This window comes from Triticum dicoccoides, chromosome 5A, assembly GCF_002162155.2.
Source record: "Triticum dicoccoides isolate Atlit2015 ecotype Zavitan chromosome 5A, WEW_v2.0, whole genome shotgun sequence".
Lineage (NCBI taxonomy): Eukaryota > Viridiplantae > Streptophyta > Magnoliopsida > Poales > Poaceae > Triticum > Triticum dicoccoides.
In genome coordinates, this window is record NC_041388.1 from 567,721,065 (window position 1) to 567,734,290 (window position 13,226).

Below are 13,226 nucleotides of genomic sequence, written 5' to 3' on the forward strand. Positions count from 1 at the left end.
AATAATAAAGTTATTATTTATTTTCTTATATCATGATAAATGTTTATTATTCATGCTAGAATTGTATTAACCGGAAACATAATACATGTGTGAATACATAGACAAACGGAGTGTCACTAGTATGCCTCTACTTGACTAGCTCGTTAATCAAAGATGGTTATGTTTCCCAACCATGAACAAAGAGTTGTTATTTGATTAACGGGATCACATCATTAGGTGAATGATCTGATTGACATGACCCATTCCATTAGCTTATCACCCGATCGTTTAGTATGTTGATATTGCTTTCTTCATAACTTATACATGTTCCTATGACTATGAGATTATGCAACTCCCGTTTGCCGGAGGAACACTTTGTGTGCTACCAAACGTCACAACGTAAATGGATGATTATAAAGGTACTCTACAGGTGTCTCCAAAGGTACATGTTGGGTTGGCATATTTCGAGATTAGGATTTGTCACTCCGATTGTCGGAGAGGTATCTCTGGGCCCTCTCGGTAATGCACATCACATAAGCCTTGCAAGCATTGCAACTAATGAGTTAGTTGCGAGATGATGTATTACGGAACGAGTAAAGAGACTTGCCGGTAACGAGATTCAACTAGGTATTGAAATACCGACGATCGAATCTCGGGCAAGTAACATACCGATGACAAAGGGAACAACGTATGTTGTTATGCGGTCTGACCGATAAAGATCTTCGTAGAATATGTAGGAGCCAATATGAGCATCCAGGTTCCGCTATTGGTTATTGACCGGAGACGTGTCTCGGTCATGTCTACATTGTTCTCGAACCCGTAGGGTCCGCACGCTTAAGGTTTCGATGACAGTTATATTATGAGTTTATGAGTTTTGATGTACCGAAGTTAGTTCGGAGTCCCGGATGTGATCACGGACATGACGAGGAGTCTCGAAATGGTCGAGACATAAAGATTGATATATTGGACGGCTATATTCGGACAAGGAAGTGTTCCGGATGATTTCGGAGAAAACCGGAGAGCCGGAGGGTTACCGGAACCCCCCGGGAGAAGTAATGGGCCATATGGGCCTTAGTGGAGAGAGAGGGGCAGCCAAAGGTGGGCCGCGCGCCTCCTCCCCCCTGGTCCGAATTGGACTAGGAGAGGGGGGCGGCGCCCCCCTTTCCTTCTCCCTCCCCACTTCTTTCCCCCTCCTAGTAGGAGTCCTACTCCTACTAGGAGGAGGACTCCTCCTTGGCGCGCCATAGGGGCCGGCCGGCCTCCTCCCCTTGATCCTTTATATACGGGGGTAGGGGGCACCCCTATACACACAAGTTGATCCATGTGATCATATTCTTAGCCGTGTGCGGTGCCCCCTTCCACCATAATCCTCGATAATATTGTAGCGGTGCTTAGGCGAAGCCCTGTGACGATAGTACATCAAGATCGTTACCACGCCGTCGTGCTGACGGAACTCTTCCCGGCACTTTGCTGGATTGGAGTCCAGGGATCATCATCGAGCTGAACGTGTGCTAAAACTCGAAGGTGCCGTAGTTTCGGTACTTGATCGGTCGGGCCGTGAAGACGTACGACTACATCAACCGCGTTGTGCTAACGCTTCCGCTGTCGGTCTACAAGGGTATGTAGATCACACTCTCCCCTCTCGTTGCTGTGCATCACCATGATCTTGCGTGTGCGTAGGAATTTTTTTGAAATTACTACGTTCCCCAACAGTGGCATCCGAGCCTAGGTTTTATATGTTGATGTTATATGCACGAGTAGAACACAAGTGAGTTGTGGGCGATATAAGTCATACTGCTTACCAGCATGTCATACTTTGGTTCGGCGGTATTGTTGCACAAAGCGGCCCGGACCGATATTACGCGTACGCTTACGCGAGACCGGTTCTCCCGACGTGCTTTGCACATAGGTGGCTTGCGGGTGACAGTTTCTCCAACTTTAGTTGAACCGAGTGTGGCTACGCCCGGTCCTTGCGAAGGTTAAAACAGCACCAACTTGACAAACTATCGTTGTGGTTTTGATGTGTAGGTAAGATTGGTTCTTGCTTAAGCCCGTAGCAGCCACGTAAAACTTGCAACAACAAAGTAGAGGACGTCTAACTTGTTTTTGCAGGGCATGTTGTGATGTGATATGGTCAATACATGATGCTAAATTTTATTGTATGAGACGATCATGTTTTGTAACCGAGTTATCGGCAACTGGCAGGAGCCATATGGTTGTCGCTTTATTGTATCCAATGCAATCGCGCTGTAATGCTTTACTTTATCACTAAGCGGTAGCGATAGTCGTGGAAGCATAAGATTGGCGAGACGACAACGATGCTACGATGGAGATCAAGGTGTCGCGCCGGTGACGATGGTGATCACGACGGTGCTTCGAAGATGAAGATCACAAGCACAAGATGATGATGGCCATATCATATCACTTATATTGATTGCATGTGATGTTTATCTTTTATGCATCTTATCTTGCTTTGATTGACGGTAGCATTATAAGATGATCTCTCACTAATTATCAAGAAGTGTTCTCCCTGAGTATGCACCGTTGCGAAAGTTCTTCGTGTTGAGACACCACATGATGATCGGGTGTGATAGGCTCTACGTTCAAATACAACGGGTGCAAAACAGTTGCACACGCGGAATACTCAGGTTATACTTGACGAGCCAAGCATATACAGACATGGCCTCGGAACACAGAGACTGAAAGGTCGAGCGTGAATCATATAGTAGATATGATCAACATAGTGATATTCACCAATGAAACTACTCCATCTCACGTGATGATTGGACATGGTTTAGTTGATTTGGATCACGTAATCACTTAGAGGATTAGAGGGATGTCTATCTAAGTGGGAGTTCTTTAAGTAAATTAATTGAACCTAAATTTATCATGAAACTTAGTACCTGATAGTATCTTGCTTGTTTATGCTTGATTGTAGATAGATGGCTCGTGCTGTTGTTCCGTTGAATTTTAATGCGTTCCTTGAGAAAGCAAAGTTGAAAGATGATGGTAGCAATTACACGGACTGGGTCCATAACTTGAGGATTATCCTCATTGCTGCACAGAAGAATTACGTCCTGGAAGCACCGTTGGGTGCCAGGCCTGCTGCTGGAGCAACACCAGATGTTATGAACATCTGGCAGAGCAAAGCTGATGACTACTTGATAGTTCAGTGTGCCATGCTTTACGGCTTAGAATCGGGACTTCAACGACATTTTAAACGTCATGGAGCATATGAGATGTTCCAGGAGTTGAAGTTAATATTTCAAGCAAATGCCCGGATTGAGAGATATGAAGTCTCCAATAAGTTCTATAGCTGCAAGATGGAGGAGAGCAGTTCTGTCAGTGAGCATATACTCAAAATGTCTGGGTATAATAATCACTTGATTCAATTGGGAGTTAATCTTGATTGCGTCATTGACAGAATTCTCCAATCACTGCCACCAAGCTACAAGAGCTTCGTGATGAACTATAATATGCAAGGGATGAATAAGACTATTCCCGAGCTCTTCGCAATGCTGAAAGCTGCGGAGGTAGAAATCAAGAAGGAGCATCAAGTGTTGATGGTCAACAAGACCACTAGTTTTAAGAAAAAGGGCAAAGGGAAGAAGAAGGGGAACTTCAAAAGGAACAGCAAGCAAGTTGCTACTCAAGAGAAGAAACCCAAACCTGGACCTAAGCCTGAAACTGAGTGCTTCTACTGCAAGCAGACTGGTCACTGGAAGCGAAAGTGCCCCAAGTATTTGGCGGATAAGAAGGATGGCAAGGTGAACAAAGCTATATGTGATATACATGTTATTGATGTGTACCTTACTAATGCTCGCAGTATCACCTGGGTATTTGATATTGGTTCTGTTGCTAATATTTGCAACTCGAAACAGGGACTACGGATTAAGCGAAGATTGGCTAAGGACGAGGTGACGATGCGCGTGGGAAACGGTTCCAAACTCGATGTGATCGCAGTCGGCACGCTACCTCTACATCTACCTTCGGGATTAATATTAGACCTAAATAATTGTTATTTGGTGCCAGCGTTAAGCATGAACATTATATCTGGATCTTGTTTGATGCGAGACGGTTATTCATTTAAATCTGAGAATAATGGTTGTTCTATTTATATGAGTAATATCTTTTATGGTCATGCACCCTTAAAGAGTGGTCTATTTTTATTGAATCTCGATAGTAGTGACACACATATTCATAGTGTTGAAGTCAAAAGATGCAGAGTTGATAATGATAGTGCAACTTATTTGTGACACTGCTGCCGTTTGGGTCATATCGGTATAAAGCGCATGAAGAAACTCCATACTGATGGGCTTTTGGAACCACTTGATTATGAATCACTTGGTACTTGCGAACCGTGCCTTATGGGTAAGATGACAAAAACACCATTCTCCGGTACTATGGAGAGAGCAACAGATTTGTTGGAAATCATACATACAGATGTATGTGGTCCGATAAACGTTGAGGCTCGTGGCAGATATCGTTATTTTCTCACCTTCACAGATGACTTAAGCAGATATGGGTATATCTACTTAATGAAACACAAGTCTGAAACATTTGAAAAGTTCAAAGAATTTCAAAGTGAAGTTGAAAATCATCGTAACAAGAAAATAAAATTCCTACGATCTGATCGTGGAGGAGAATATTTGAGTTACGAGTTTGGTGTACATTTGAAAAATTATGGAATAGTTTCGCAACTCACGCCACCCGGAACACCACAGCGTAATGGTGTGTCTGAACGTCGTAATCGTACTTTACTAAATATGGTGCGATCTATGATGTCTCTTACTGATTTACCGCTATCATTTTGGGGATACGCTCTAGAGACGGCCGCATTCACGTTAAATAGGGCACCATCAAAATCCGTTGAGACGACGCCTTATGAACTGTGGTTTGGCAAGAAATCAAAGTTGTCGTTTCTGAAAGTTTGGGGCTGCGATGCTTATGTGAAAAAGCTTCAACCTGATAAGCTTGAACCCAAATCGGAGAAATGTGTCTTCATAGGATATCCAAAGGAAACTATTGGATACACCTTCTATCACAGATCCGAAGGCAAGACTTTTGTTGCTAAATTTGGAAACTTTCTGGAGAAGGAGTTTCTCTCGAAAGAAGTGAGTGGGAGGAAAGTAGAACTTGACGAGGTAATTGTACCTACTCCCTTATTGGAAAGTAGTACATCACAAAAACCTGTTTCAATGACACCTACACCAGTTAGTGAGGAAGCTAATGATGATGATCATGAAACTTCAGAACAAGATACTACTGAACCTCGTAGATCAACCAGAGTGAGATCCGCGCCAGAGTGGTACGGTAATCCTGTTCTAGAAGTCATGCTACTAGATCATGATGAACCTACGAACTATGAAGAAGCGATGGTGAGCCCAGATTCTGCAAAATGGCTTGAAGCCATGAAATCTGAGATGGGATCCATGTATGAGAACAAAGTATGGACTTTGGTTGACTTGCCCGATGATCGGCAAGCAATTGAAAATAAATGGATCTTCAAGAAGAAGACTGACGCAGACGGTAATATTACTGTCTACAAAGCTCGACTTGTCACAAAAGGTTTTCGGCAAGTTCAAGAGATTGACTACGATGAGACCTTCTCACCCGTAGCGATGCTTAAGTCTGTCCGAATCATGTTAGCAATTGCCGCATTTTATGATTATGAAATTTGGCAGATGAATGTCAAAACTGCATTCCTGAATGGATTTCTAGAAGAAGAGTTGTATATGATGCAACCAGAAGGTTTTGTCGATCTAAAGGGAGCTAACAAAGTGTGCAAGCTCCAGCGATTCATTTATGGACTGGTGCAAGCCTCTCGGAGTTGGAATAAATGCTTTGATAGTGTGATCAAAGCATTTGGTTTTATACAGACTTTTGGAGAAGCCTGTATTTACAAGAAAGTGAGTGGGAGCTCTGTAGCATTTCTGATATTATATGTGGATGACATATTACTAATTGGAAATGATATAGAATTTCTGGATAGCATAAAGGGATACTTGAATAAGAGTTTTTCAATGAAAGACCTCGGTGAAGCTGCTTACATATTAGGCATTAAGATCTATAGAGATAGATCAAGGCGCTTAATTGGACTTTCACAAAGCACATACCTTGACAAAGTTTTGAAGAAGTTCAAAATGGATCAAGCAAAGAAAGGGTTCTTGCCTGTGTTATAAGGTGTGAAGTTGAGTAAGACTCAATGCCCGACCACTGCAGAAGATAGAGAGAAAATGAAAGATGTTCCCTATGCTTCAGCCATAGGCTCTATCATGTATGCAATGCTGTGTACCAGACCTGATGTGTGCCTTGCTATAAGTCTAGCAGGGAGGTACCAAAGTGATCCAGGAGTGGATCACTGGACAGCGGTCAAGAACATCCTGAAATACCTGAAAAGGACTAAGGATATGTTTCTCATATATGGAGGTGACAAAGAGCTCATCGTAAAAGGTTACGTTGATGCAAGTTTTGACACTGATCCGGACGATTCTAAATCGCAAACTGGATACGTGTTTACATTAAACAGTGGAGCTGTCAGTTGGTGCAGTTCTAAACAAAGCGTTGTGGCGGGATCTACATGTGAAGCGGAGTACATAGCTGCTTCGGAAGCAGCAAATGAAGGAGTCTGGATGAAGGAGTTCATAACCGATCTAGGTGTCATACCTAGTGCATCGGGTCCAATGAAAATCTTTTGTGACAATACTGGTGCAATTGCCTTGGCAAAGGAATCCAGATTTCACAAGAGAACCAAGCACATCAAGAGACGCTTCAATTCCATCCGGGATCTAGTCCAGGTGGAAGACATAGAGATTTGCAAGATACATACGGATCTGAATGTTGCAGACCCGTTGACTAAGCCTCTTCCACGAGCAAAACATGATCAGCACCAAGGCTCCATGAGTGTTAGAATCATTACTGTGTAATCTAGATTATTGACTCTAGTGCAAGTGGGAGACTGAAGGAAATATGCCCTAGAGGCAATAATAAAGTTATTATTTTATTTCCTTATATCATGATAAATGTTTATTATTCATGCTAGAATTGTATTAACCGGAAACATAATACATGTGTGAATACATAGACAAACGGAGTGTCACTAGTATGCCTCTACTTGACTAGCTCGTTAATCAAAGATGATTATGTTTCCCAACCATGAACAAAGAGTTGTTATTTGATTAACGGGATCACATCATTAGGTGAATGATCTGATTGACATGACCCATTCCATTAGCTTAGCACCCGATCGTTTAGTATGTTGCTATTGCTTTCTTCATAACTTATACATGTTCCTATGACTATGAGATTATGCAACTCCCGTTTGCCGGAGGAACACTTTGTGTGCTACCAAACGTCACAACATAAATGGGTGATTATAAAGGTACTCTACAGGTGTCTCCAAAGGTACATGTTGGGTTTGCGTATTTCGAGATTAGGATTTGTCACTCCGATTGTCGGAGAGGTATCTCTGGGCCCTCTCGGTAATGCACATCACATAAGCCTTGCAAGCATTGCAACTAATGAGTTAGTTGCGAGATGATGTATTACGGAACGAGTAAAGAGACTTGCCGGTAACGAGATTGAACTAGGTATTGAAATACCGACGATCGAATCTCGGGCAAGTAACATACCGATGACAAAGGGAACAACGTATGTTATTATGCGGTCTGACCGATAAAGATCTTCGTAGAATATGTAGGAGCCAATATGAGCATCCAGGTTCCGCTGTTGGTTATTGACCGGAGACGTGTCTCGGTCATGTCTACATTGTTCTCAAACCCGTAGGGTCCGCACGCTTAAGGTTTCGATGACAGTTATATTATGAGTTTATGAGTTTTGATGTACCGAAGTTAGTTCGGAGTCCCGGATGTGACCACGGACATGACGAGGAGTCTCGAAATGGTCGAGACATAAAGATTGATATATTGGACGGCTATATTCGGACACCGGAAGTGTTCCGGGTGATTTCGTAGAAAACCGGAGAGCCGGAGGATTACCGGAACCCCCCCGGGAGAAGTAATGGGCCATATGGGCCTTAGTGGAGAGAGAGAGGGGCAGCCAAAGGTGGGCCGCGCGCCTCCTCCCCCTGGTCCGAATTGGACTAGGAGAGGAGGGGCGGCGCCCCCCTTTCCTTCTCCCTCCCCACTTCTTTCCCCCTCCTAGTAGGAGTCCTACTCCTACTAGGAGGAGGAGGACTCCTCCTTGGCATGCCATAGGGGCCGGCCGGCCTCCTCCCCTTGATCCTTTATATATCCTTGACACTTTGCTGGATCAGAGTCCGGGGATCGTCATCGAGCTGAACGTGTGCTAAAACTCGGAGGTGCCGTAGTTTCGGTACTTGATCGGTCGGGCTGTGAAGACGTACGACTACATCAACCACGTTGTGCTAACGCTTCCGCTGTCGGTCTACAAGGGTACGTAGATCACACTCTCCCCTCTCGTTGCTGTGCATCACCATGATCTTGCGTGTGCATAGGAAATTTTTTGAAATTACTACGTTCCCCAACACCAAAGAGCATCTCCTTTCCTATTCCTACTCATAGGATTTGAGGTACATGTCATCTCATTTCCTATGACTTTCCTATTCCTATGATTTTCCTACCCTATAAACCAAAAGAGGCCAGGGAGCCCTTGAATCTTGGGGGGCCGAGGTGGTGGCCCCCTGCCCCCTCCCCCCTCTCTCCCTCTTAGGTCTCTTTTGGTTCATAGGATAGGATTATCGTAGGAATAGGAATTTTGTAGGAAATGAGATGGCATGTATCTCAAATCCTATGAGTAGGAATAGGAAACAAGATGTCATTTGGTTGACACCAAAGGAATTTTCCCATTGAGTCTAGGCTAATTTTTATTTTCCTATGAAATGTAGAGGATAGGAACCAATCCTATGTAGGAGTAGGAATCTATTCCTATGAACCAAAGGGCTCTAAAGGAAAAATCCTATAAGAATCATATCCTCTAGAATTCCTATGAAATTCCTCCAAACCAAAGGAGGCCAAGGTTTGTTTTGTGACAACATTCATGAGGTGGTGGCGGCGAGATGTCGCGTTGGCCTCTCCGACCTGTACCTACCTCGACGACGTCTGCTTCGGCATTGACAAAGTGCCTGTGAGAGTTTGTGTCATCAGATCTGCTGGCTCTCTTTTGATCTTAGCCGTTGGTGTGCCTATCAAGGAGCGCAAGTGGCTAGCTATTGGTGTGGCGACTTCAACATTTTCTTCCGATTGTTCTACAACATGGTTCATTTTCTCCAACTCTCTGGATGAATGGTGATAGATTGCAAGTCTGTGCTGCATGGGGTGATGGTCCAGCCGATGCTTCTTTCAGCGATTTCTAGATCTCGTCTCAAGCGGCGAGTGGCTATTGCAGTATTTACATCACCTAAATACATCATATGTTTGAGTAGGAATTTTACATCACCTAAATACATCATTTGTTGGAGTTTTACATCTCCAAAAATACATCTTTTATTAAAGATGCCTTTTTGGATTATTATTATTCTAAAACAAAAATGACCAAATCCAATAGTGGTATTCCTTTGCGTCTGTTTCATTTTCACCGTTGGATCTGCTCCATCTGGATTGGAGGGATACGCTAGGTTGCAGTGTGACTTGGCTTCTATTTTCCCCGTTCTTCCTCCGGCGAGATCTAGGGTTACGGCCACCGGCGCTTCCAGAGTTGGGAGGGATGGCGGAGGGCAGGTGGAAGCCAGTTATATGGATGCGTCGCAAGAGGCTCCGAGACGACGCGCCTACCGAGGCTGAGGCGGAGGCGGTGGTGGGCGAGAGCTTCGAGTTCGCCTTCGACAACGAGGCCTTCTCCGATCGGGTGCTGCGGGTAGAGGTCGTCGGCAGCGAGGAGGAAAATGGTGAGTGCAGGGCCTCCTGTGTCAGCGCCCTCTGGCCTATTTCGGGTTTTCAGTTCTGTTTGCTATTTCGAGCTCTACTCTAGAATTAAAATGCAGCATATCTCCAGTCATATGTTTCGATGCAGCAGTAGCGTTGGTGTTCAAGATACATCATACCATTCAAATTGAGAATTGCCACTGGGCGACTAAAAGGATTTAGAATAATTTGTATGTTATAGTTCTGTAGGCTGGTGAGATGCATGCTGTTTAAGGGTGCTTAATTGCTTACAAGTGATTGGTGTACCCTGTCGGTATGCAGCACAACACTTCAGCCTTGGATTAAGGGATATATAGGGTGATCAATTTGTTCACATCTTTCAGAAGAAAAATGAACCGAGGGGAAATTTGCTTGATGGCTAACAATCGTTATATCTCTAAATGTAACTCCAAGAGGTCCAAGAACAAATACAAGAACAGATTATATACTATGAAATGTGTCATTGACTTGTTGAATGTACACTTGGAACATGAAATGGTTGTTTCATGCAATGAGGATGTGTGTACTGAGGGGCTCCCTGTTCCGCATTTGAGTTCAACATTATTCTGTGCTTTGTTTTTGGTTCGCCTGCATTTCAGTTGTTTTTTCATTGAACATTTACTGTATATATTAATATGCCGATAATCACTTGCCTTTAAGTAGTACAAATACATGTGGACCATGGTGCACACAGTATGTCACAGTCCGTTGATCAAATAGGTAGGACCTGGTTGCCATTTTCTTCGTTCGAGCAACATCCTGTTTACAGGCCAATCCTGGCAAGATAACATGCTACTGCTACTTGTTACTTTTGGAGGTATGAGACTATGTTTTTAAAGCGTCCCTAAGGCGACGCCTAGGCGACGCCTAGGCGTCGAAGCGCTCCCCCTCCGCTTTGGAAAATCGGCGCCTAGGCGTCCAAAGCGCCCGCCTAGGCGTCGCCTAGGCGCCAAAGCGCCCCCCCTCCCTAAGGCGGTAAGGCGTCGCCTTAAAAACATAGGTATGAGATACTATTTTTAATTTGATAAAATTAGACCGGTCTTGTTTTCCACTTTATTACATCGGGTGCAGTTATACAAAAACCTAATAAGATCCCTGGGGCAACATTTATGATTACTGTACCCACTGACACGGGATCATGCTTATTATGACTTATGCAACCAAATTAGCATCAAGGTTTCGTGATGTTCAGCATTTTGTTGTATTTCTGAAGGTTGACTGAATGAATCCGCCCACATAGAGAACATGGTGCTTCAAATATTTTTGCATATTTCTCTATTAATCTGACCTAGGTATTTTTCAGGCGCTGATGGAAAAGGTATTGACTCCTCTTGTACCGTGATGGATACACCAGTTTTACGGGTCAATACCATACATGTTAGTTCGGCGATTCTTGCTGCAAAAAGTCCTTTCTTTCTCAAGGTAATTCTGATGACCTGAAATAGATTTGTTATATAGTCAGTGGACTTAGCTTTCTGATAAGCTTCATGCTTCTTAGCTTTTCTCAAATGGCATGAAAGAGTCTGATCAGAGACATGCAACACTTACAATTGCTGATTCAGGTAACAGTGTTTTAGTGTAGTACAATCTTCATCTTATAACTGATGATTCTAGTTTGCTATTGTTATTTTTTTAAATATTGTTGATTTTTTAATTTAAAAGATGACTACTTGTAGAAGTTAAGAAACGATTACTTCTTGTTGAGAGGTGGACTGCTTTGGGGTTTCCTGCCATACTTTTTTTCATGACGAATTTGTTACTCTCATTTCCCCTATAGACCTTACACTCGATATTTTGTTTTATTATTTGCACACTATAGTTTTAACCAACTGATTCTTAAAAGTCACTGGTCATACTACATACTCATCCATGCATAAAAGATAGCTATCGCTTTTCTTTTGTACTCCTCCGCCTCAAAATGTAAGACGTTTTTTAGGCCTAAAAAAACGTCTTACATTTTGAGGCGGAGGTAGTACTTTTTTATTTAACTGATACCGGTTGATATTTATTGAACTGTTTCATTAGACCTTATGCCTCCTTTCCTTTCATTTCATACTTGGAACAGAGGAAAAGGCCTTCATGGCGCTTTTACACTTAATGTATACCGGAAAGTTGACACCAACAACTGAGTCCACTCTTCTGGTTGATATGTTAATGGCCGCGGACAAATTTGAGGTTGTTTCTTGCATGAAGCTTTGTAGTCAAAGGCTCATAGACCTGCCTATGACCCTAGAATCGGCAGTGAGGTGCCTAGATCTCCCATGTACCATTCCATTGGCAGCTGCCATCAGAGAGGCAGCCAAGACCTTCTTTGCTGAAACTTACAAGGAATTCCTGTCAACAAAGTAAGTGATCCCCGTTTGATTCAGATATCTCCTTTTCTTTTTGAGGAAACATTTGGACATTGTTGTTATAAAATTACTATCTTAAGGCATTGCATGGTTTTATCGCATTTCAGGTTCCAAGATGAACTGATGAGGGTCCCTCTCGCTGGAATTCAGGCCACCTTATCAAGGAATCGCCTTGGGATTGTATCTGAAGGAGACGTCTATGAGTTCATGCTTAGGTGGGCCTGTTCACAGTACTCTAATTCAGAAGAAAGACACAAGATTTTGAGTTCACGGTTGCTTCCACTAGTACCACGTGTCCTCAGTATGAACGATTCCATTCTAATTGATCACCCGTCTGGTATAGTTAACTTTACTATCAAGCGTGAGTAGAGTTACGGGCTCTTCCCGTTAGGATCGATGCGTTCGCCGCCGTTCCATTGTGCGGGCCGCCGCTTCTACCTCTCGGCACGCTGTATGGCGACGGAGCAGCTCCAGATTTTCGGCCTTTCAGTAAATATGCTGGAAGACAAGGGGGCAGTAAGGGGGACAGTGGATTATAAGATTGGAGTAAAGACAAGGCCGTCGCTGCAGTTTGTCACCAAGCACATCAGCAGCACCACCACCGATAGTAAGCAACTTGTTGGATGTAGGGTTCCTTGGTCGGAGTTGATCGCTGATGACAACCCTTACTTCATTGATGACAAACTCCATCTGCAAGTTCACGTGAAGATAACACCACAGACGGAGTGATGCATACCCGCAAGCTTTATGGTCCTCGCTTAGGTCCCTCTTTGTTTCTGTGAGCGAAAAGGGAAGCCCCTGTTATTCTGAAATCGGAAGAAACCTGAACCGGACACTCTAGTTATTTGCTAGCATTTGCTCTCCTCTCTTGTTGGTGACCGGAATTAATGTCTCATGTAAATATCTTAGAATTTGATGCTCGAGGTTTCACCATCTCGCATACTCCTACCAGTCGCAAAAATGTTATGTATGCCCCGAAGGTTATGCTATCATCCTTGTAATCTAAGTTATGCTA

The 13,226-nt window shown here is 43.5% G+C and overlaps 1 pseudogene; it reads left to right on the forward strand.

Annotated features, from left to right (window-relative positions):
- Positions 1-9,564: 9,564 nt before the first annotated feature.
- On the forward strand, positions 9,565-13,226 carry LOC119302886 (annotated as a pseudogene).